The following is a 24,409-nucleotide window of genomic DNA, read 5'->3' on the forward strand; positions in this document are numbered from 1 at the left end:
TGGGCAATGGTGTTAAGAACCTGCAAAAGATTACATGCAGCCAGGATAAGTAGATTATTTCACCAACAATGCCCTACAGACCCAACACCACTAGGATGGGACTAAAGGAGGTGGGAATGTCAAGTACTCCTGTAAAGTGTCTTGCTTATTTAAGGTGAAAATGTAAGTGCAATCTTTTTTTGTGGAACGTTCTAGTGTTCCTTTAACAAGGGGGACTTCCGGGATCAGTTGCATTACACTTCAGGAAAGATATATTTATGGTGCCGTATCAGGGCATTACACTGCAAAAACTGGAGAAACCTGATTGGTCAATGGAGGAGGAGATTCAGTCCTATGGGGGAGAGAGCTGAATGGAAATTTCAAAGATCAGGAATGAGGACAATGGGGTCGGGCTTTTTCTGCTGGAAGGCTTCTAAAGAGGGGAGAATCATATGCTTGTATTTATGCATACTGTTGGAAAATGGCCCTCTCGGAAAGGTCACCCCAAACTTTTTGCCCTACTCCTCCTTTTTTCTTACCTTCTTTTTGTTGGCCTGAGGACTTTGAGCTCTTTACAAATGCTATCCAGTGCTAGAGTGCATGTGCTCTCTTCTCCAAACCTGGTATAATTAGCGTACACCTGTTTGAGATATTTAGTTTACTTATTAGTCCCTTGTACAGTAGTATACCATATAGCCAGGACCTGTAATGTAAATGCTACCAGTGGGCCTGCTGCACTGGTTGTGCCACCGACACAAATAGCCTTTCAAACCTGTTTCAGGCCTGCCATTGAAAGATGTGTGCGAACTTTACTGCCACTTTGACTTGGCATTTAAAATCAGTTGCCAGGACCGAAACTTCCCTTTGATTTCATATAAGTCACCCCTAAGGTAGGCCCTCAGTAGCACTAATGGCAGGGTGCTGTGTAGCTAAAAGGGTAGGACAAGTACTTTTAAGTTTTACATGTCCTGGTAGTGACAAACAGTTAAATTCATTTGTTGCTACTGTTTGGTCTACTCCTCCTATAAGCTAGTTTTAGGAATTTCTTAAAACACTTTTAAACTGTAAATTCTGATTATAAAGGAGTAGCTGCGGTAATGATAAATCCTCTTTATTGGTAATGTTGGATTTAACATAACTGTTTTAGAAATGACACTTTTAGAAAGTGGACATTTCTCAGCTCTTATTGCTTTGTGTGCCATGCATCGTGTCTCCAATACACATCAGGAATGGGTAATAGTTGCATGTTGTGCATTCCCTTTCAACAGCCACAAACACAGGAAGGGTGGGTCTGACTGAGAACTGATCTGCATTCATCTACATTCTGATAGCTCTTCCTGGGCAGGAAAAGGGAGAGGGAGCTGACACACCTGAATAGGGAGTGTCCCGTGTCCCACACAAAGGGCTGATTACACCTGGCAGAGAGAGCTGGGATTAAAGGGGACCTGTGCACTTCAAGGGCCTGCTTTAAAGTCACCCCTACTTCAAAGGCACATTTAGGTATAGGTACTGGGGCTCTGACCCTACCAAGACAATACACTACTGGACCTGTGAAGAACTTTGCCTGGAGTAAAGGCTGAAGTACTGCCAGGATTGCCACTCTGCTTGACTGACTGTTCTAAAGCAAATGCTTCTCTGCTTTGCTGAGCTGCCCTGCCTGCTCTCCGCTGATCTCTGCCCTGCTTAGGACTAGAACTGGACCCTTCTCACTTGAACACAGAGTAACTCCAAGGGCTTGTTGGCTTGTCCCCTGGCCTGAACTTTCAGGGCCCTCAAAGACTTCCTACGCCCTGCCTTGCCTGATGTGCCAATCCAGTCCTGGGACTCAGAAGTAGGCTCTGCAGCTGTTTTTGCTTAAAAATCGACGCATTGATGACTTTGCTCCAGTCTGAACCAACACATTGCCCTTCAACGCTGATGAAGGAGCTGATCGACGACATTGCCTCAACATACTGCACAGCTCAATGACAACGCAGTGCCTTCATCATAAAGGGACTCTACGCATTAGCCTTCATCAACTGTGCGAATTGGCACCAACGCTTTGCCTCCATCCATGGGATCGATGATAAAACAGCGCCTCCTTGACTCGAGTCTTCGACGTTGACGCTTTCCTCAGTAGGACCTGTCGGGGTTCCGTAGCCCGACTGCTCTCCATCGCCGTCGGCCTGAACTTTCAATTTACCCTGGTCTAGAACGACCTCAAGTAACTCCTTTTTGACTTCTAAGCATTATTTTTTGTTAACCCCTTCGATGCTCATGACGAGCTCAGCTCGTCATGAGGTACACCTCTCGTACACTCATGATGAGCTGAGCTCGTCATGAACAATGGGAATAACTCGGGACCAGCACAGGAGGGGAATACCATCAGCAGCGATGGTGTTAATATTTTAAAAATTCAGAATTCTGGTTCTACTTATTGGATTGTTTTTATTTTGTTATAGTCATAGAATTATTCGCTATTGTTCTAAATCTGTGTGGAGTATTTTTGTGGTGTTTTCATTGTGTTACTGTGTGTGTTGCCAAAATACCTAACACATTGCCTCTTTGGATAAGCCTGTTCTCTGCAATATTTGTGTGTGATTGTGTCTGGTTAAGACAAAAAACAATAAATTGTCATAAAAAGGTAAGCTATATTTTCCATAGAGTTGGGAAAGGAGTTGCCCGCCTTCAAAGAGTCTAATCTTAAGTTTGTTTCACTTATTGTGGCATGCAGGGAAGTAGTGATTTTTCTTCTGTTTGCTCCAGCTGGTGTCTGGATACTGGCAACCTAGTTTATGTCTCATGTCCTTCTCTTTGCGAGGTGAGGAATTATAGTATCATCCTCCTTCACAGGCTGAAATCTGTTCAGGTTTTCAGCTGTCTTTCTCAGTTGTCAATAGCATTCAAAACTGCAGGTACAGTTTTTTAAAGATCTTCAGTGGTGGGGCAACTGTTTGTCAGAGTTTGTAGTCAATGGATAACTTTGGCGTTCTCTTCATCTTCTCTGAACTTCTTGAGAGAAGGTTTTTGATGTATAGAATTTCAGTAGCATAGACAAGGAGTGTGCAGTGAAAGCGCTCTGTTACCTTTCTGTTGCAAAGTATAGTCTGAGGTACATAACTTCAGAGAAGTAGGAGTTGGTTGTTTAAGCATTGAAAGGGACTTGTCTGCCTTTTGGTAATCGGATCACATGTCAATTGTAACAGTAACTGTGCGCTTACTAAATGAAGGCATTTACAGTGCTTATAGACAGGAAAGTGTAATTTTGATTTTAAATTGTGATTATTTCAGAAGAGGTCTGATTAGTGATTCTTTTTTTATTTCCATTTTAAGGATTGTTTTGAAAATTTAAACTTCAACACACTTTATCACCGGGATACTACATTAATCACAATTCAGGTTAGTGAGGGGGGCTTGGGGCTAACACATTAATTAGCTAAACATATGATTCCCTAAAAGCTATTACTTTTAGAGACCTTGAGAAGACTGTAAGAAACTAGTGAAAACATATCCTTTCCCCCACTCGTGTAAGTGTCTTCAGCTTGTGAGCACAGGTTAGATGCACATAGAAAAAAAGCGAATCCAAAACTCTTCTGCCAGCTCAGTAAAGAGCAAGCTGAACGTTAGTGTAACTTCTTTTGTGAGTTAATCTTGACTACATCCTGACAATGATAGGCGACTAGACCGATGCCTAGTCAGAATTTTAAAATGAGTCACTGAAATCAGAGCATCTCAATTATTCCAAGATCTCTTTCCCTGTCAGCACATCGGAACAGAGCCTTTTTTGTCTCTTAAAATTACGAAAATTAGGACACTTGAACAAATGTTTGTCGGATTCCATTGCATTCAGCAGGTATGGGCCTATGCCATTTGGGCTTCTTAGTTCTGTTTTGTTCTGGTATCAAGATGCCAACAACCATGAGATTGTTATTGATCATCAGAATAAAAAACATCCAGAATGCGGCTGACAGGCTAGCTCTTGGTTTTATCACCAATTTCTACACAACTAGCCAGATTCCATTGGCTTCTTGTGGCAATGACTTCCCTATAAGGGTCTCAGTCTGTTTCATTTTTCCATCTACAGATAGAAAATGTTTTTGCTTCAAGTTTCTTCATTTCTTTGCCTCTTCTCAAGTCGTAAGCAGGGCCACTGAAATTATGCAATTATGTGGCCGCTGTGGTTTTCGAATATTCCACATAATCCGTCAATTGACGCATAATCTGCAGATTTTAACAAAAAAAATTGTTTGTTGCTCAAACTGGTCAAAAGTTAATAAAAGAGCAGTGACACATGTTGCAGCGCAGTGGAAAGAACTTTACAAAGGTTGACTGGTCACCTTTCTGTAGCTTATTGCTATATCTTTGTGTTAAACTTGTAATAAAGAGATACAACTAATGCCCAGACAGTGTTAAATTTAAAAATGATTAAATAATGAGGTAATACTATATCACAAAATGTGCTGCGCGATGCTGCATAATTTGCCTTTTCTTGATGCATAATTTACTCAGCCTTGCCACATTAGTTGCCCCTCTCCTGGATATAATTCCAGTGGCCCTGGTTGTGAGGTACTTTTCTTGCTCTTTTCTTCAGGTACCAACAGTCCATCAGGCTCATGTTGGTGGCCACTTTTCAGCTTATTGAGCAATGAAAAGTGATCTCTGCTAACCTTTGACAGTTGGGTAATCTGTCGGCTTTCAGAAAACACCTTAAGATCTGGCTTGTTTATAATTAATAATTTGCTAGCATGTCCTTTTATGGACAGGTAGAAACCACCATGCCAGGACTGCGTGACGGTGGTAAGTTGCTTGGAAAGAGAATCTGCTTCTTTACAGTCCATATCTAACATGTGCTTTATGCTAGTAAACTAAGGCTTTTCTCCGTCCTGTAAAAAGTAAGACTATATTGCTCTATATATGTCCAGTGTTACATTGAAGATGGAATATTCTTTACTCTAGGCCCTGCCACAACTAGAAAACACAATAAGATGGCAAACCTGGCTTTTCCACATCCTACAATGACACAATTTTTCCTTGCTTCCCAACAAGTTTTTCCACACACCCTGGCACACTTAGTGCCCTTTACTAGGGACTTGAAAGGTAAAACAAATATGCCAATCATGGATAACCAATCACAGTAATAATTTAACCAGGGAGCACTTGCACTTTGTCACTGATCAGCAGTGGCAAGTGCCCAAAACGTCTAAACCAGCGAAACAAAATCCAGCACAGTGTCCAAAAATACCAGAGGTAGAGGCAAAAAGTCAGGGGAAACATGCCAAGGATGCCAGCTCTAACAACACCCCTTCGGCCTTTTGCTGGCATACAATCTCTGATCCCATCCTTACACTTCATCATGTTGAAGTTTAGTACAGAGAGCTTCCCAGTGTTCATATTTTTACATTTTGTCGAAATTCGCCCTTATTACATTTTGAGGTTGGAGGACACTCTGCATTATACATCTCTGCATAGGTGACATTGGGACTTTGGATTTCACAACGGAGCTTATTTCAGCACCAAGGATGGGGGAAGATAGGGCAACGGTTCCTCATGGAGTTGGAAGATGGTGATTGTCTGGTGGCTTTCCAACAGTCACTTGCAATAGAATGCTACTAGGTTTGTGCTTCATAGGCCCTTAGTTCAGACTTTTTGTGGCAGAGGACACAGCTTACTGCTGGAGCATGGATGTGGGTGCTGTTCAATTTGTTATTCGTATTTGGAACTAAGATTGTTTGAGGATAGTTTGAGGAATTCGGCTTATTTGGTGCTTAGATGTTTCCTTTGTTTTACAAATTGACTAGGGAAAAATCTCTTCTTTCAATAATTTGCTCAGGTCAAAATCACATAAGTCAGTCTTCAGGCTGACAGCTGAAGGCATTCTGAAGGACCTAGCATCTATTTTGACTCTTGATGGATCCTTTAAGGGTTACTTATTACTCTGGGACATTGGTCTGAGGTAAGGGAATTTGCTGCTAGTTGCAACATTCTGCTACATGCTCTTGCATTTGCTCTGCTCAACACAGATCCGACTGCGTATTGGCCCAGCTAATCACCAGATGACCACTGCAAGGGAGTTACCAAAAACATACTTTTTAGTTCTTTCTGCCATGAGCCTGTGCAGGATTGGTGTCACTACAACGGATGCTTTTACATCGCATGCCTTTACAACGCGGTTTTTACCACGCAGTCCATTACAACGCATAATGCTTTTAGGCGCTGGATAGTGAATTATTTAATTTACTATTCCAACTCCAGTCCCCGTGGATAGCAGGGAAGGTGTTGGATAGTAAATTAAATATATTCCCTATCCTAGAGCGCCCCCCAGCGCAATGCGTTGTAATGGTTTGCGTTGTAATGGTTGCGATGTAATGGTAGTGCGTTGTAAAAAATGCGTTGTAAGTGATGTTCCCCGCCTGTGCATGGTAAGATAGGGTTCTGTAAATGTATACTGCCAGGACACACAAGTAGTGACCTCATCAGGGCAGAAAGCCTTGGGTTGGAATGGAATTATGCTCAGGATCTATACTTCATGGAGATAAGTCAAATATTAAGACTGGGCAGTGGACAAACATCCTAACCCTACCTTCTCCACAGCTCTCAAAACAGCCAACTTCACGCACTGGATTCTTGGGATGAGCTGCACATTTATTTGGGCCCAAGAAGGGTTCCTAGGTAAGGGCATTTGTAAGGTTAGAGGACAGACACACTTGTTTCTTTCCTAGCATAACCTAGTAGTAAAAGCTAAAGGGGATCAGAACATATGGCAGCCTTCATGGTGGATTATGATCAACTATTTCATGATCAGGGGCCATATGTATGAACACATTTCCCCATAGACATAGAATGGGTAAATCCCTTTGATACATCTGGCCCCTAGTTTTTCTGCCTTACTTTGGGAGGGAAAACACTCTCATTAAGCATAAAGATAAGTCTGAGATACTGCATTACAATACTTCCAAAGTCTTCTTAGTTAAACACTTACGCTTGGTAGCGATTGCACAAAGCAGTGGGTTTTTCTCCAAAGAACGGCAAATAACACATTTAAGTATCACAGAATACACATTAAATAGATGAAAATATAAAATATAAACCATAAAAAATATGATTAAAATTAGATAAAAATGACAACAATTAGATAAGGGGATCGGGAAATCAGGAGATCAGAACGCTTGAAACACATGTCTCATTCTAAGGGGCTATAGGGGTTTAAAGTCAAGGTGAATCTATGTGAATTTCCAAACTGGCCACAAAAGATCAAACATGCACCATGAAGACAGGTATTTACCAGCTCGGTTCTGCCTGAAAGAGACAGGGAGGGTAGGTCAGAGACAGTTACCTTGCAGCCTGGAATACTCAAATGTTTTAAATCTTCACTAAGTTCTTCTAGGGGGACTCTACTCACATATGTATTAGGGAGACAAATCCTTCTACTTCTAAAGCCACAGCTACAATCTAATATCTTTTACTTCTTGAGTTCTTCTTTGAGGATGAAACCAAATCCTTGTGGCTACAGCCAATAGTCCCAAATTTTGCAAGCGCAGGGTATATTCCTCCTGGTTAGCCCTACAGCTCCCAGACAGCTACAGAGATCTCCCAAGGACCAGGTCACAGACAGCAGTGGGAATCAAGCTCAGAGATTCACTCTAACCAGAACTCCACCATACTCCAGTCCACTGGTCAGCTGGTTCTTCAACAAGATGCCCCTCTTGTATTTTCTATTCCTAGAACTACAGTGGCCAGCTGGTCTCACCCTTGAGAAGCACTTGCAAAGCTTGAGTACAAGGGGAAGAAGAAGGTTCTAAGACCCCATTTCATCAGGCAGATACAGGCAGATTTGTGTTCCAATGTGGAGGTGGTGGGGAGCCTATCTTACAGTGTTACTATCCAACTATTGGAAATATATTCGAAAAGGCTCCAATAATCAAATCAACCTTTTTTTCCACTGTAGTTCTTGTTCCTTAACTGTAATAAATCCAATGAAACCTTACTCTGGTGGGTCTTCTAAAGTGGCATGAGTCTAGTGTCAGTATGTAAGTCTCTGAATTCTAACCGAGGGGCTGTCCGGTGTATGGATCTCTGAATTCCTAGCCAAGGATATCCCCTAGAAAATCATCATCAAAGGCCTTCGACCCAGCAGAGCTCTGTACGCTGCCCCAGCCTGTTCGTGTGCTGCCATCTACTGTTCCTGTCCACACTACTCTCCCACATTCAAAGTTAAATAGGAGTGGATGGTCTGAAATTATTTCCTCCCCATCTCCCTGCCAGATGACTGCTGGCATATCAACCTCATTGTTCTCTCTTACATGGATATTTCACCCCTCATCAAGGAGGCAATTACTGCTACTGGACAAGGAGAGTATCACAGACCTGAATTACCTTTCAGGTATTAATCCCCGGGATAAGCTTTAATAAAATTATCTGTATAGGTTATTTGACAAAATCTATGTCCATCATTGAACCTGAGTTGGATAAATATTACAAAGTACAGTTTCTGTTGCCGTTTCTTAACCCAATATTCGAGAATTATTACTTTTTTTCACAGCTGGTCCTTTACCATAAGAGAAAGCTACCACAGAAGGTGCATTGAAATACAGCAAATGTAGCCTTTTACTGCAAGGGCATGACAATCACAAGTCACTCTACCTAAAGATGACTTACCTAAAGTTAAAAGTAGGCTTTTCAATAGCTCAAGAATAATTTACCTTGACATGCCTTTGCAAATGATTGTTGGCTGCTTAGGGACGGATCAACGATCAAGTCAAGCAAAGTTCCTGGTGGAATCTCATTGGAGATAAACTCACTGCTGGGAATTGAGCAGAAGCATTATCTCTGAACATTTGGTGGAACATAGGATGGGGAAACATAATCAGGAGGGTAGGTAGAGAAGACCAAAGGACGGCAAGCAGGAATTCAATTAAAGCGTACCAGGACCCTTGCACGACTAGCGAACTGGAGGTGGGAGAGGCGTTCTGTTGTGGTTGCCGTAGAGTGCTTTCTGGCAGCGGTGGTGATAAACCCACCCGAAGGAGGTCACTTCTATATGGGGACAATTTAAAAGGGAGTAGGTGGGGATTTCAGGGTCACATCTCCTATGTGTAGAGTAATGCACCTACATTTCACCCGGTGAAAATACCCTTAGTGCAATGTGCACTGTGAAAATGGAACAGCAAATATTTTGTGGAAATTTATAGATTAAAAATAGATAAAGACTATTACTCCAACTCGATGGACTTGATAATAGGCAGAGCATCCGTTATTAGAACATCGGTAATTTGAATACAAGTGACAACTTCTCAATATAGCATCTCTATGGGAAATGAAACACATTTTGACAGGGATTCCGTAATGTCATCAACAGCTAGCATAAGGATCAGACAAAGTTTTCTTACCAAAAAACAGAGGAAATCTAAGTAGTAAAACTTCAAGGAAAAAGTCACCTGAGGTCTGGTCAGAAACATACTATTGGCAGTTCCTTTTGTTGGTCAAGCTTGAATGAATGTGTAAAGATATACATTTAAAAAGTGTTGTGTGATTTACTGTCACTAAGATTTTGCCAGTTCCCAAAAATTATTTAACATTGAGTTAATATTAAGTGAAGGATATCAACCAACACTATATCCACAAGCTTGGTACATATTGTTAAGTTTTGATTTCCTCTTCTTAAATCCACATCTATGTTCCTTGACCATGCGTATATGATATGCATGTAGACGTGGAGTTCAGATTAGAAAAATCTACTCAATTCTTCATATAGTACCATAAGGATATAGACATAGTAATCTCCTGATCTCAATATTGTTGCAGGACAATATCTTGTCACTCGATATCGTAGCATTTATCCTTGTTAACAGTGTATAGTCACTGCTACTGGAATTCTGTGATTTTTCCGCTGTGGTGTTTTCCACATAATTATGAAGTTACCACATAATCTATCACCTGCTGCATAATTTGCAGATTTTGACAAAACATGATTCTAGCTCAAACAGATCAAAAGTTACTAAAACATGGTGACGTGTTGCTGCACAGTGGAAGGCCCTTGTCAAAGGTTGACTTCTAACCTCTCTGTTACTTATTACTATATTTGGGTGCTAAACTGATTCTAATAGAGGTCCATCGTATTCCCAGGCTGAGTTAAGTGCAAAAATGACGAAATAATGAAGTAATGCTATCACAAAACGTGCATAATTTGCTTTTTCTTGCTGCATAGGATAGCCATCCCAGCTGCAAGTTGGTCCTCCCCACTAGATTAATTCCAGGGGCCCCGTTCACAGCTGCCGTCCTGGAGGAGTGGCGGGATATATTTTAAGGTAAGACAGGGCAGATGGCATACCCTCTTGTAGGAGAAGTTATTCACAGTGGGATTGGCTGTGATTACAAAAAGAGGAAGAGACAGAAGCTTCCATATAGCCCGAGAGCGGGGCCATATGGCGTCGCTAGTAGCTCTGGGGCACAGAAGATACATACCATACACAGGCTGCCTCTGGAAGGCAGCGTGCCTGGAATGCACAAATGTGAGACCAGTTTGAAGTATGAAGTACTGATACCCTCCAGGGGAGGTCTGCCTGCATAAAGTAGTATGTGAACGTCATCAGAATGGTCCTTTTCTGCATCTTTAATTCGCCCATAGAGAGATTTCGAAAGCGGAAAGTTTTACAGTAATAAAGGGAACAAGTGGCGAGACGGAGACGTGCATGAAATCAAGCAATCTGCTGAGAATGGAATTAACATGTTGAAGCAGGCTTCGAGAAGTTACTTATGCTGAAAATGATTAAGAAGGTGTCTTGTGTTCAATGTGTTGCTGCGCTGGATTGCTCGCGAGGCTTGAAAAGACGTCTCGGTGTTTTGTATTAATTTAGTTTTATTTTATTTGAACAAGATTTCAAAATCCCTTCTTCGTAGAAGAAACACTTCAGTGAACTTAAACAAGCTCACAACTATCAATCATCCTCTTAAAAAAAATAGATTGGAAAGTAGAAAAAACTGAACAGGAAAAATTAGGATGCAACATTCAGTAACTTAAACAAGGAGAATACAAATAGACCAAACTCATACTTGGTGGGGTATTTTCGGTATTTCTATAGAAGAGAAGAAGCCCTGAGGGATGGTTGAATTTATTAGGGAACAACAGGGGGCTGAGGCAACACAATCTGATGTGACATTGTTATCCAAGCAGTGGCGTAAGAAACTTGAGGGGGCCCCCCTGCAAGATACGTGGAGGGGGCCCCTCCAGACTCAATCTGGAGCTCTCCAGCCAGAGTATTGTGCTTAGCGGGCTCTTAGAGATTGCCCCCCCAACACCACAGGTGCTATGGGCGTCTATGTTACGGCACTGGACTGGTGCTCCTGCTGCCTTCTCCTTTATGGTCGCTGCTGCTTGGTCTCTGCCCTTGGAGCCAGACATAGCCTCCTTCCAGTCGCGCCTGGTACCCTCGTCTCTTCTTGTGACACCATACTTCCTGCAAGAATCCAGGAATTTCTAAATGCTTCGGCAGACACAATGCAGTCCCCTGACTTGTGGTTTTCTTACACTCTAAGCTACAGCTGACTTGGACGGCGAGGCAAGCCCTGAAATGTTGCTGTGAAGTGGGAGAAGATTATATTTCCGCAAAGTGGAGCACTCATCCCTAAATGTGGAAAGGATGGCTGTTATCTATAATTGTCTGTTCTTTGCTATGGGCATATTGCCTCATTTGAACCAAGCTCATCTGCTTGCCAGTTCCTAGAGCCATGACCTTTCCATGTTCTGCTCTCTGGTCATCTCTCCTCATTTCTGATGATGCTTTGCTGCAAAGTTTGGTACACTTCACTCTTCCATTTGGGCCCCTGTGTGCTCCTTTGTTCTTGGAGCAAGAAGACTTCAAGGATTGTTTTGTGAACTTCTTTTTCCATGGCCTTCCACCAGGGAATGGCTTCGGCTCCCAGGTGCTCACTGCAGGAGCCAGGTCTTTGCTTTTATGAGTGTGAGAGAAGTTTGCTCCGCTGATAATTATATTTTTATGCACCATATTGAGTCTTCAAAAAAACATTTTTACTATACAAAAAACAACACTACTACTGACTCAGTCTGTTTTGTGTAAACTGTGTTAAACCTAGGACTCATAATGACAAAGGACAAAAAAAGAGTATATCCAAGAACTTTAACCCTATATAAGATGGCTAGGAAGCCGGGCGTTTGGTGGGGCAAATTCTCCAGCCACAATTCAAAATTAGCCCATAGTCAGGCAAGCACTGTTTCTCTAAGATAGCTTTGTCTACCCCTTAATAGTGCAGATTTGACTTAGAAGGCTACTTTGGAAAATGTTTTGTGTCGACTAGTAGTATCAGCAAATCAGCAGAATCAAGAAACCTCTCAGTAAATGATCCCAAAACTATTTAGTAACATCAGAAAGTATGTTATGATTAAAGTAGGAACAAAACAACAAACACTGGATCCGTCACTGCAAAGATATAGCATTTCAAAGTACCATTCCCATTCTACGTGGAGAGCACAATAATTCCTGCACAGTGCTCACAAGCGGCCTTGGAGGCTTCTTCCCACTCCATTAGCACAGCATAACTCCCAGCTCCAGTCAACCTCTTGCCTTCAGGCAGGGTCAGGGGCTGAATGGGAGTCTGTCACCGTGTGTAGCCAGGCACCTTTCAGGCCCCAAAATTCACAGAGTTCCTGGGATGGTGTGTCTGGCTTGACCAATTGCAAATTAGCAGAATAAGACGGATTCATGCTCAGCTGACAACACCTAGAGCGCCAAGATTTCAGGCCTGGGTTGTGCCAAAGACAACACCCTTTCAGCCACACAACCTATATGCACGTAGCTCGCTGTCCATGTAGGTAAGTGCTTCAGAGCCATACATAGGGGTAGTAAGCACAATATAAATCCTTCAACGCAATACAACAGAAACATTTGGTTCTACTCCTTGCAAGCTGACTCTTAACTGCAAGAACAGGGTGCCAGAAAGAAACAGATATGAGGTGCACCACGGTGCATTATAAGGCCGAGTGTTGTCATGTCTTAAGACACACAGCGCCATCTGGCAGCAACGGAAAGCTACTGCTTTGTAAAGAGTAGGTGGATCCAGTCTGGTACCTACAGATAATCAAAACACATATATGGGAAGAAGCGTCCATCAGAGATGTGTCATTGCCATGGAACATGCTCATCATAAATCAGTGCTCTAATTTACATCCAGAACCAGTACTGGGATTAGAAGGAGATGACCTTAGAACGGAGAGGCCAGTCTTTTACTTGCAGAGCAGTCTTCATATTGGGCAAGGTTTTACAAAGTTATTCTCCCCCAGAATAATTTGACAATAAACATATGTGAGATAATCAAACCATTTAATATGCTCTTGTTGCTTTACTTATTGCAAAGTCATGTTATTTTCAAATTTGTATTTACAGTATTCTCTCTATTTTTTAAATGTCAACAGTATTGGCATCTGCGGTAGGCGTGAACTCACTGTGTGGTCAGCCATTAGCAAGAAGAGTATATCTTGACCGCCAGGCCCTGATCAATGGTAAACACGACCCACTTGGTCTTTGCCCCCATGAATGTAACTTTTCTTTCTACCTTGGTGCAGATGTGCAGTACACACCTAAGCCATGGGGAGTACCACTGATTAAGCACATCAATATTTTTTTCATTGCCTTCCATAAAATATGGCTTTAGTTTTTCCTCATCACGTAAAACAATAAAAACTAACCAACAGGGCCCTTTTTAGGTAGGCGCACATAGCTCCCTGATGTGAAAGACAGGTATTGGAATTCCATTCTTTGTTGCTATAATATGAAGACTGTTGGCTATAGTTTTGTGGCAGAATTAGCTATTGGCAAAAACAACAGGTTATAGACCCACAATATTTCTCCTTAGGTCAGCATTTCTAGACAGACTGCACCTATGTTGACTCAGACTGGGAACATGACATGGCCATCTCGCATGATGTCTTCAGGTTACCAATATTAAGTGACCAAACGTGCAAGCAGTGGCAAACTAAACAAGACACATATTCACAATAATGTGTGATTAATTACAGCTATACTGCAGGTAAAACAGAGGTCCCAGGCACAGCTCAGAATTTTGAAAAAAGAAAACACACAAAAAACGTATTTTTACTTCAATGTAAGCAGACTTCAGAAAGACATCTATAAAGAAGGAGTACGTCAGGTCTACTAATAGGTGGTAGCGCAAAAGAAAGTGGCAACAAAAGAAAATAGTAGCGATCAGGACCACTAGAACGCATTGCTGTCAGATACAGTGTATGCATAGCTGCCGTGGTTTCAGATTACTCATGTGACATTTTCAGAATTTCAGTGTAATTATGAGTGACATTCAACAACTATGAGTGACACTTTCTTGCAAGCACAAATCAAGCAACGATGACGAGGGAGATAAATACATTTCAGAAATGTTACCCATTTGAGCAATGAGAAACTTCAAGATTATCTCAAAACGGCTGCAAAGCACCAGAAATGGCAGGCCAGTCCTCCTCAACAGGTGCCAAAGCCAAAAGCAATACCACACCCTTCTTCAGCTTTCTGCCACGCACATACTCCTTCAAAACACCAACTCTCCTGTTCAAAACACACTCATATACTAGCATTTAAAAGGGAGAGCCTCTGCACTTTTCAGCAGTGTTGTAATACATTTAATGGGAGAACAGCGTCACTTTGGAAGAACGAATTGGTACTGTGGATAATAAGTACCAGCACTTTTTGTATCTTTTCATTTAAAGTACCGTCTGCACCATTTTATAGGTATACGTCACTCCTCCAACTGCAGACATCACTCTATAAGCACGGATTGAGGGACTCTTCTGGACAGGCCACTAACCAACTTTCTGGACTATGGGGTTTTGCTTAATTGCCAATTCCTTGAACTGGTGCTGGCATTGCTCTGATAGCAGCAGTTGCTTGGCTACTCTTGACTTTGGGAGCTCAGTGATACATTAACGCCTTAACCGCTGCGGTTTTTCCGCCGCGGTGTGGGCGTTCTAAAGGGTGGGCGGGGCTGCGTCGGCCATTGGTCGTGCACAGCACTGGGGAGGGAGTGCTTGAGACGGCCGACAGCAGCACGCAAAGGGTTAAAGAGTTAGCAGTTAGCAGAATCCTTGTTTGCAGATGCCAGTTCAGGTCATCGCAAAGTCACAGGCTCTGGTCTGCTAGGCTTTTTGAAGATAGTACAGCCCAGACCATTCCCAGAACACACAGGGAGCTAGGGCAGGCATAGCTGCCAAGGTTTCAGCTTGCTTATGGGTGACATTTTCATTTTTTCAGAGTGCTTATGAGTGACATTCAAAAACTATGAGTGACACTTACTCGTGAGCAAAATAAAGCAATGAAGACCAGGGAAACATATAAATATCAGAATTTACACCCATATGTGCAACCAAAAACTCTCACTTTACTGTACCACAGTCGGTAGAAAATTGAAAAAGAAAATCACAAAAAGTCAATATTTTCTCCTCATTAGTTCATCCTACAAACAATAGGAAACATGCTTTAGAGTTTTGCGTAATGATACCTGACTGATACGTAAAATAAACGAAACCTGAAAAGTCATGTTGAAAGTGAATACAAATGGCTTTAAGTGTACATGAACAAATGTTAATATCCGGTATTTTTTTTCAATACTTGCAATCCTGCCTACCTTGAAAAGTGAGGACCCGACCGACCTGAGAGGAATCAGCAGCTGCATTCTGGCATTGGCCCCATAGATGGAAAAACACTGTATGAGATAGACGACGGCTGGTGAAGGGCCGTCTCAATACTTTCCTTCTGCCTGGACTGGGAGTCTTGGCCCACACCGAATTGGAGGAGCACCGGGCACTGTGGCAGGGCCTAATCAGTGCATCCATTGGAACAAAGAAATACAAACAGTGAGCACAGTTGGAAGGCTAAGCACAGTGATCATGTGAAGAATGCTTTGCATCACACGCCCGTCCAGAACACGGGAATCTCTGCTGGGGGTCAGGGCTGGTGAGGCAGCAAGGGCAAGGCCGGACTTAGAACACTCCTGCCGGGTGTCAGAGTGAGCGCGATCTCTTCCACAGCAGAGCAGCACTGAGGGCCCGAAAGTATATTTAAATTCTCAGCAGTGTTTTAAATACATAAATCAACAGTCAACTGAACGGAGCCTACCTAATCCTCTGCAGCAGTTACAACACTCAGCCTGGAGAGCAGATAGCAGAGCAACAGGCTCAGTGTTTGTCAGGCTGTAAAGTTTTAAAATTAGGAATACCTCCGTGAGCCACGCAGCAGCCTCGACTCTGAGATAACACAACACTGTGTCTGTCTATAATGCGACCTCTGACCTCTTGTTTCCAACCAGGTCCCGTCGCAGGGCAGCGGCATGATGACGCACTGTACTGGCTGCCGCTCAAATTAAAGTAACGAATTTGGAAACTTCCAAGTGCTCCCACATCGGCCCGCCCACCTCAGGAGTAACAACTTCCAGCACCATTTAATTTATGAGGCGAGAGCAGGCGCCAAGAGCATAGCTTTAAAACTATGTCTTAGACGGACCCTGCTCTCACCGAATGTACTGTGCACTGAGGGGGCCCCCAGGAGCTCGAGGGGCCCCCTGGAGCTCGAGGCCCCCCCGCAATGCAGGGGCTGCGGGGGCCTGTGTTACGCCCCTGTATCCAAGCTACAAACAGCTTAGCTGTATGTAGGCGCACCCATTGCTTGCTCTACATAATGTATACTTAGAGTGGGCTTTGGGTCCGCCCCTTGCTCACGATTGGATCGTTTTTTTGTCTATCGCAGTTATCTACTCTCGAGTGAAAGGATTCCCAAACTATTGAGTTTGACCCACCCAGGAGCATTTTGGTGTCTAGATGCATACCTCAGGGAATTCTTTTTTCCTTTAATTACATATTCTGTACTCCTTGGGAATGTTCAAGGTTCCTTGCTCTCTCTCTCTCCCTGCTTGTTTTTATCAATCAATCAATCAATCATGGCATTTATAGAGCGCGCTACTCACCCAGAGGGTCTCAAGGCGCTTGGGGGAGGGGGTGGGGTGCCGCTACTGCTCGAACAGCCAGGTCTTGAGCTTCTTCCTGAAGGAGAGGTGGTCTTGGGTCAGGCGGAGGTCGGTAGGGAGGGTGTTCCAGGTCTTGGCGACCAGGTAGGAAAAGGACCTTCCTCCTGTTGTCGCTCTTCGGATGCGGGGGACGGCGGCGAGGGCGTGGTTGGTCGATTGGAGGTGGCGTTTGGGAGCGTAGAAGTTGAGGCGGTTGTTGAGGTAGCTCGGGCCTTGGTCGTGTAGGGCTTTGTGTGCGTGGTTGAGGAGACGGAAGGTGATTCTCTTGTTGACGGGGAGCCAGTGCAGGTCTCTCAGGTGTCCGGAGATGTGGCTGCGTTGGGGGATGTCGAGGATGAGTCTGGATGAGGCGTTCTGGATCCGCTGGAGTCTCTTCTGGAGCTTGGCGGTGGTTCCGGCGTAGAGGGCGTTGCCGTAGTCTAGTCGGCTGGTGATGAGGGCCTGGGTGACCGTCTTCCTGGTCTCGGTGGGGATCCACCGGAAGATCTTCCGTAGCATGCACAGGATGTTGAGACAGGACGCGGAGATGGCGTTGACTTGTCTGGTCATGGAGAGGGAGGAGTCCAGGATGAAGCCCAGGCTGCGTGCGTGGTCTGTCGGTTTGGGTGCGGTGCCCAGGGCGGGGGGCCACCAGGAGTCGTCCCAGGCGGAGGGCGAGGAGCCCAGGATGAGGACTTCCGTCTTGTCTGAGTTCAGTTTCAGGCGGCTGGTCGTCATCCACTCGGCTACGTCTTTCATCCCTTCGTGGAGGTTGGTTCTGGCGGCGGCGGGGTCGTTGGTCAGGGAGAGGATCAGCTGGGTGTCGTCGGCGTAGGAGATGATGTTGAGGTTGTGCTGGCGTGTGATGGCCGCAAGGGGGCTCATGTAGACGTTGAAGAGGGTGGGGCTGAGCGAGGAGCCCTGAGGAACGCCGCAGATGACTTCCGTGGCTGCAGATCTGAACGGTGGTAGGCGGACTCTCTGTGTCCTTCCAGCGAGGAAGGAGATGATCCACTCCAGTGCCTTCTCCTGGATTCCGATGTTGCTGAGGCGCTGCACTAGGGTGCGGTGGCAAACAGTGTCGAACGCCGCGGAGAGGTCTAGGAGGATGAGGGCCGCTGTTTCACCGTTGTCCAGCAGGGCTCGGATGTCATCGGTGGCAGCGATGAGGGCGGTCTCGGTGCTGTGGTTGGCTCGGGAGCCAGACTGTGAGGGGTCGAGGGATCCATTCGTCTCGAGGAAGGCAGCCAGCTGCTTGTTGACGGTCTTCTCGATGACTTTGGCTGGGAACGGGAGGAGCGAGATGGGGCGGTAATTCTTGAGTTCGGTGGGGTCCGCTGTTGGTTTCTTTAGTAGAGCGCTGAGTTCGGCGTGCTTCCAGCTCTCAGGGAAGGTGGCGGTGTCGAAGGAGGTGTTGATGATGTCCCGCAGGTGGGGTGCGATGACAGCGTCGGCCTTGTTGAAGACGTGGTGGGGGCAGGGGTCGGTCGGAGATCCGGAGTGGATAGAGTTCATCGTGCAGATGGTGTCTTCTTTGTTGATCTGGGTCCAGGCGCTGAGGGTGGTGGTGGGGGGGCGTTGGTGCGGTCGTGGGGAGCGTTGTTTGTGGGCTGAAGCTGTTGTGTATGTCAGCGATCTTGTTGTGGAAGTAGGAGGCGAGGGAGTTGCAGAGGTCTTGCGACGGGGTGATGTCGTTGTTTCCGGCGTTGGGGTTGGAGAGCTCTTTCACGATGTTGAAGAGTTCCTTGCAGTTGTGTGCGTTGTTGTCCAGCCAGTCCTTGAATGCTGTTTTCTTGGTGGCGTGGATCAGTTGATGGTGCTTCCGGGTGGCGAGCTTGAGGGTGGTCATGTTGTCCGGTGTTGGCTCCCTTCTCCAGGCTTTCTCGAGGGCTCGGCAGTTCTTCTTGGAGCTCTTGAGTTCGTCGGTGAACCATGGGGCCTTCTTGCTGCCGGGTCTGCTAGGCGGGGTCCTCAGTGGGGCGAGGTCGTCTGCGCAGTTGCTGATCCACTTCGTGAGGTTGTCGGCGGCCTGGCTGGGGTTCGCTGAGCTGGCGGGAGAGTGCTGGCTCAGGGAAGCGGCAAGCTGGTCTGCTGTGATCTTGTTCCAGTTTCTTCGAGCAACCTGTTGCTGGTGGTGGTGGATCGTGGATCTTCTGAAGGTGAAGTGGACGCAGCTGTGGTCCGTCCAGTGGAGTCCGGTGGCGTGGCTGAAGATGATGTCCTTGCTGGATGAGAAGACAGCGTCGAGTGTGTGTCCGGCGAGGTGGGTGGGGGTGGTCACTAGCTGCTTGAGTCCGAGATTGGCGAGGTTGTCAAGCAGGGTGGTGGTGTTGCGGTCGTTGTTGTTCTCCAGGTGGAAGTTGATGTCCCCCAGGAGGATGTAGTCAGCGGAGGGGAGGGCGTGCGGGCAGATGAAGTCGACGATGTCTTCCCTGAATTGTGTGCGTGGTCCCGGGGGTCGGTAGATGAGGGTGCCTCTGAGGGTGGTTTTGGGGTCCGTGTGGATCTGGAAGTGCAGGTGTTCGGCGGTTTTCAGGGTGTCGTCGGTGTTGGTCGTGATGCGGATGGTGTCCCTGTAGATGATGGCGATGCCTCCTCCAGTCTGGTTGCCGCGGTCTCTTCGGGTGATCTTGTAGCCCTCTGGGATGGCGATGGCGATGTCGGGCGCTGAGGAGTCGTTCATCCAGGTTTCCGTGAGGAAGGCGACGTCAGGAGCCTTGGTGTCGAGGAGGTTCCAGGGTTCGATGGTGTGTCTGTGGACGGAGCGGGTGTTGAGTAGGATGCACTTGAGGTGGTTGCTGCTGGTGTTCGGCTTGGCGGGTGCTGGTGCGGGGCAGGTCTGGTTGCAGGAGAACTTGCAGGCGTGACAGCTGAAGGGTCCGTGGGTTCGTCTCGGGGTGGCTCGGTAGCATCCCGGGATTCGGCCGGTGTTGAGTGCGTTCAGGGTGGCGGCGGCGTATGTCCGGCGGGCGGGCTGGGGTCTGCGGGGGCCAGGGGTCCTGGCACTGGGCGCGGTCCAGGCGCGGACGGGCACAGACGGGCTTACCTTTGGCGCGCCTTCGGCGCACAATCGGCGTGCCCACTGCGCGTTACTGCTGCGCGTGCGCACGGTCGCCATTTATGGCGAAGTGCAGGGAGGGAGGGGCAGCTGGGAGGCGGGAGCGGGGAGGAAGGGGGCGTGGCTACACTCCCCGGCGGCGGGAATCGGCAGCGGGGAGCGGGTGCAGGGGTCGGCAGCACAATGGGGGAGAAACCAGGGGCAGCACGGGGACAAAGTAAACAGAAGTATCAGGGCACAGTAAAAAACAAAAACAGCAGGAACAGGCAGACAGAGGTGCACAACGCGAAGGAAACAGCAGGCGGGGGGCGTGGCCTGAGGGCGGACCCGAGGGCGGGAAGGCTGTACGAGGCAGGCAGAATCAGCAGGCGGGGGCACACGCAGCAGCTGGTGGCCGTGCGGCGCGGGGGTGTCCTACAAGTAGTATCTGCTGAGGGCGGACCCGAGGGCGGGAAGGCTCTACGAGGCAGGCAGAATCGGCAGGCGGGGGCACATGCAGCAGCTGGTGGCCGTGCGGCGTGGGGGTGTCCTACAAGGAAGTATCTGCTTCCTTGTACGTTCTTTTCACTCCCACCTTCTCTGATCCCCGGAGCGCCCCATCCTGATTCCTGTGTTATTTTTTTTTTATGTTTTATTAATTCTTTCTTGTGAGGGCCGTGTAGCCATATGCGCAGCTGGGCTGGTTGTTTTCTTTTTTTGCACTTCACACGCACTAGTTTTTGAATTTTCTTTCCCATTAGTATACCACTCTAACGTTGCCGTCTGCCATGTTAGAACGGTGCATTCAAAATGGTGGTCAATACGACACACTTCATTCATTAGTGAGTATGTGTCAAGGCACATGCACAGCACATATGTGTACATTGGTGGACATGCTGCAATAGTTTATCTTTTGTTTAGAGTAGACTGTCTTCCCTTGACCATAGATGGTATGTGTTGAATCCAAATGTGGGATTCACCACCTATTTAAACTCTGGTTACTCACTTCTGGTAGTTTTGTGTGAATTTAGCGAGCTACAGGCACCCCCAATTTGTGATGTAAAAATATACAAATGTAAAACAAACTGTTTATTGAAGAAAAAAATCCAGAAAGAAGAGGAAAGCAAAGGTTAAATGGTGCATGTCCTAGAGTCTATCCACATCTCTACCCAGAAGGTTAACCATTAGCAAGTGGAATATTGGGAACTGAGATAATATGTAACATCCATTGCTCAATACCAAAGCAGAAGTTTAGAGGCAACAGTAAACTTAAACTGAACCACAAGAAAATAGTGACCGGTCTTGTCAAAGGGAAGGAGACAGCCTCCAGCATGCACCTAGAAACCAATCGCTCCATTGGGCATTGTGGGGGAATGAAATATATGATCTCTGGAATCAGTGGCGGCTCGCACAGAGTAACGCTGTGGAGCGGAGGGGGAATGTGACATACGACGGGAAAGTCGAGAGTAAGGAAAGAAATAAACAAAAGCACTTACTTTGTGCTCGCAGCATCACTGAGTCGGTGATGCTGCGAGCGCAAAGTAAGTGCTTTTATTTATTTCCTTACTCTCAACTTTCCCGTCGTATGTCATACTCCACTACCCCCACTCAGCCCCACCCCACAGCGTTACCTGTGTGAGCCGCCACTGTCTGGTATAATAAATAAAGTTGATATACTACAAAACACACACTCAGCACTGATTGAAGAACAGCTTTCAACTGCGCCCTACTAGGCACACCAAGAGCTGGCAGTATTCACATTCTTTTTGCATGGCATTTTCAGATGAAATTCTTTAATGCAGAATCCTGCCCCCATAGTTGTTGAAATAAAGCAGTTCAGAAATTTCAGGTACTCAGACAAAGGAATAGCTCGTAGGTTGAGTTTGCCATCCTTCAGGCTATTACCCATGCTACGGTGAATGAAGACAGGCCTCTGATTCCCTGAAAACCCAGTGTAACTGGAGGCATTTTGTTGGGCAGAGAAATGGCTAATTGATTATTTCAATGAGGGAAGTAGCTTGAAACCAAGAAATCATGGTCGCTGACTGGGTTAGACAGTGTTTAACCTCTAATTTTCAAAGAGATAGACAAACAACTATAGCAAAGACCTTGTAAAACCCTCAAAGGGCTGAATTTGGACTGAAGATGACTTTCTTCTGATAGTGTTGGGATCTCCACTCACAAGCCAGGAAACTGCAGTGGCCTTTCCCAGACGGAGGTGTGGCTGCTGGGCTTTGTAAGTGTATCACAAGCAGTCAGCATGGGACAGGGCTGACTTGCTAACCTTTTATAAAATAAGAAAACAGTTTGACATACATTGGTGAAGTATGAGAATTAAACTCAACCACAATTACACAAGGAAGCATCTGGAGTAGAAGATGTACCCAGAGCATTCAGTATAATCTAGCTCAGTGGCATTCTGGTTACAGAGCTTCTATGTTGCTCCTAGCCTTGACAATTGTGGATGCTTCAGAGTCAAGGCCACCCTTTACCAGCTCCAAGTTCCAATTGAAGCATAAGGTTGGCTGCATGAGATGCACTTACAAAACCCAGCATCCACACCTCGGCCTGCTTTGTGGCCCGTGTTCTACCTTGAAATGAGAGAGAGAGTAGAAACATTTACTCCGGTAAAGTGCTCAATATTTAATTTTAAAAAAAGCATTTTGGCTTGTTTGAGTGTCTGGGAACTCTCAACATAAGGCACTTGGTCAGGATGTGAAGATTGCTTTTATTCCATCAACAGAAATATCGAGGACCAATTGTTTTTGTCCTGAGTAAGAATGATAGATATGAAGCACATCAAACATTCCTGTCCTGAGATTCCGACCCTAATATATGTGTCAGTTAGGTACACACTTCAATGAGATGCAAAGTAAGCCTTACTTGTTTGTTTAGCCTTTCTAATTTGACAGAGGAACTTATCTACCTTAAGGACAGGCAATGGTTCTTGTATAAACTCTTCCCCCACCATATCCCATTGTCTAATGCCATTGGTCAAATGGAGTGAAGAGGCTAAAATCAGACATGTCTGGGATCTCTGGAGCGTGTTTTCAGCCAGCATAGTCAAAAAGACTAAGAAGTAGCAACAGAAGTGATGGTTGTAGTAGGGACAGCAGTAGTAGCTGTAAATATCAGTGTTATAGTAGCAGGGGCAGCAGCAGTTATAACAGTAGTAGTAGCAGCAGTAGCATCATTTACATAAGTTTCAGTAGTAGTGGTAGTTTTAGTAGTGATAGGAATATTAGTAATTTTATTGAAAAGTTGTGTTGCTCTGAAAGAACATGGAGAGACCAGCCGAAGTTAGTCCTACCTATAAGCACCATTCCATCGAGCCTACTTCCACTGCTTTGGAATTGCTCCCCCGTTGTGGTGTGCCCCAGCCACTCCAGGCCCGACCAAAACTGGAGCTCTGTTAAAAAGGCCAAAAGACAACATCTTGAATATAAGCATGTTTTTTTAATGGCCCAGGAGTATTTATAATGTGTGAAGAACCCTTATTACACACGTTCCAGAAAGTTACGGTACCTTCTTTTGCCTTCCTTCCAGAATATTCTGATATCTACCAGAAAGTTCCAGATCCTTCTTTTTGTTTCCAGGTCAAAATTAAGATTTTTTTTACCTGAATCAAAAGAGTTGAAGTCCTGTGTGCAACAGTTTCTTCCCTTTGTTCCAGTTTTCCACTAGGACTATTGTTCCCCACTTAGCAGTTTTCTTAAATCAATAATGTGCTATCTTCCTGCCAACCACCAGTTGCAGGCATACAACAGGTTCATCTGGCTACTCCAGATGTGAATTTGTCCTAAGGCTTTTCCCAACTTATGGGATTCTTTTTCACCAACTCTTCGGAAAGGCCAAGGCCAGTCTGAAGAAGACTCCACAGCGTCCAGCCATTGGCACCTAATGGCTGAATTCATTCTTGATCTGTTTTGTACCCAAAAAGAAATGTTGGACTTTTCCATGTGGGGTTTGTTAGGCCAAAATATTTTCAAGGTTATGATCACAGATGTGTTCTTGTTTTTACATGTGTTAAATGTAATCAATGTCCTGTCCACATGGTTAGGGAAAAACTTGAGGGGGTGAATTTACCTGAGTGATATTGTTCAAGACATTTGTTGCAGCAGCACACTCTCACCAGTCAATTATCTGTGCAAATATCCCTATTGTTTTCTCAGTCGCAGGCTTTTTATTTTCCATGTGGTGCACTCGTAGGATTTTTCATAAATCTTCAAAACAGGCGATAGAAGCCCCTACAATTAAAACCTAACTACTCCATTTTTTTTAATAAGTTGGGTATTTCACCTTCCTATAGTTACCCATGGTAGTTTTAAATTTCCAGCTTAGTTTCTCTGTTTTAAGAGACAAAATTTAGCGCGAGGATTGTGCTGACATTTGTAATAT

At 45.4% G+C, this 24,409-nt stretch overlaps 1 protein-coding gene across 1 annotated transcript in view; it reads right to left on the reverse strand.

Annotated features, from left to right (window-relative positions):
• The window catches only part of RAMP3 (receptor activity modifying protein 3), a 1,178,278-nt gene that overhangs the window by 1,027,225 nt on the left and 126,644 nt on the right, over window positions 1-24,409 (reverse strand). The window lies entirely within an intron of this gene.

Source organism: Lissotriton vulgaris, chromosome 4_1 (genome assembly GCF_964263255.1).
Source record: "Lissotriton vulgaris chromosome 4_1, aLisVul1.2, whole genome shotgun sequence".
Classification (NCBI taxonomy): domain Eukaryota; kingdom Metazoa; phylum Chordata; class Amphibia; order Caudata; family Salamandridae; genus Lissotriton; species Lissotriton vulgaris.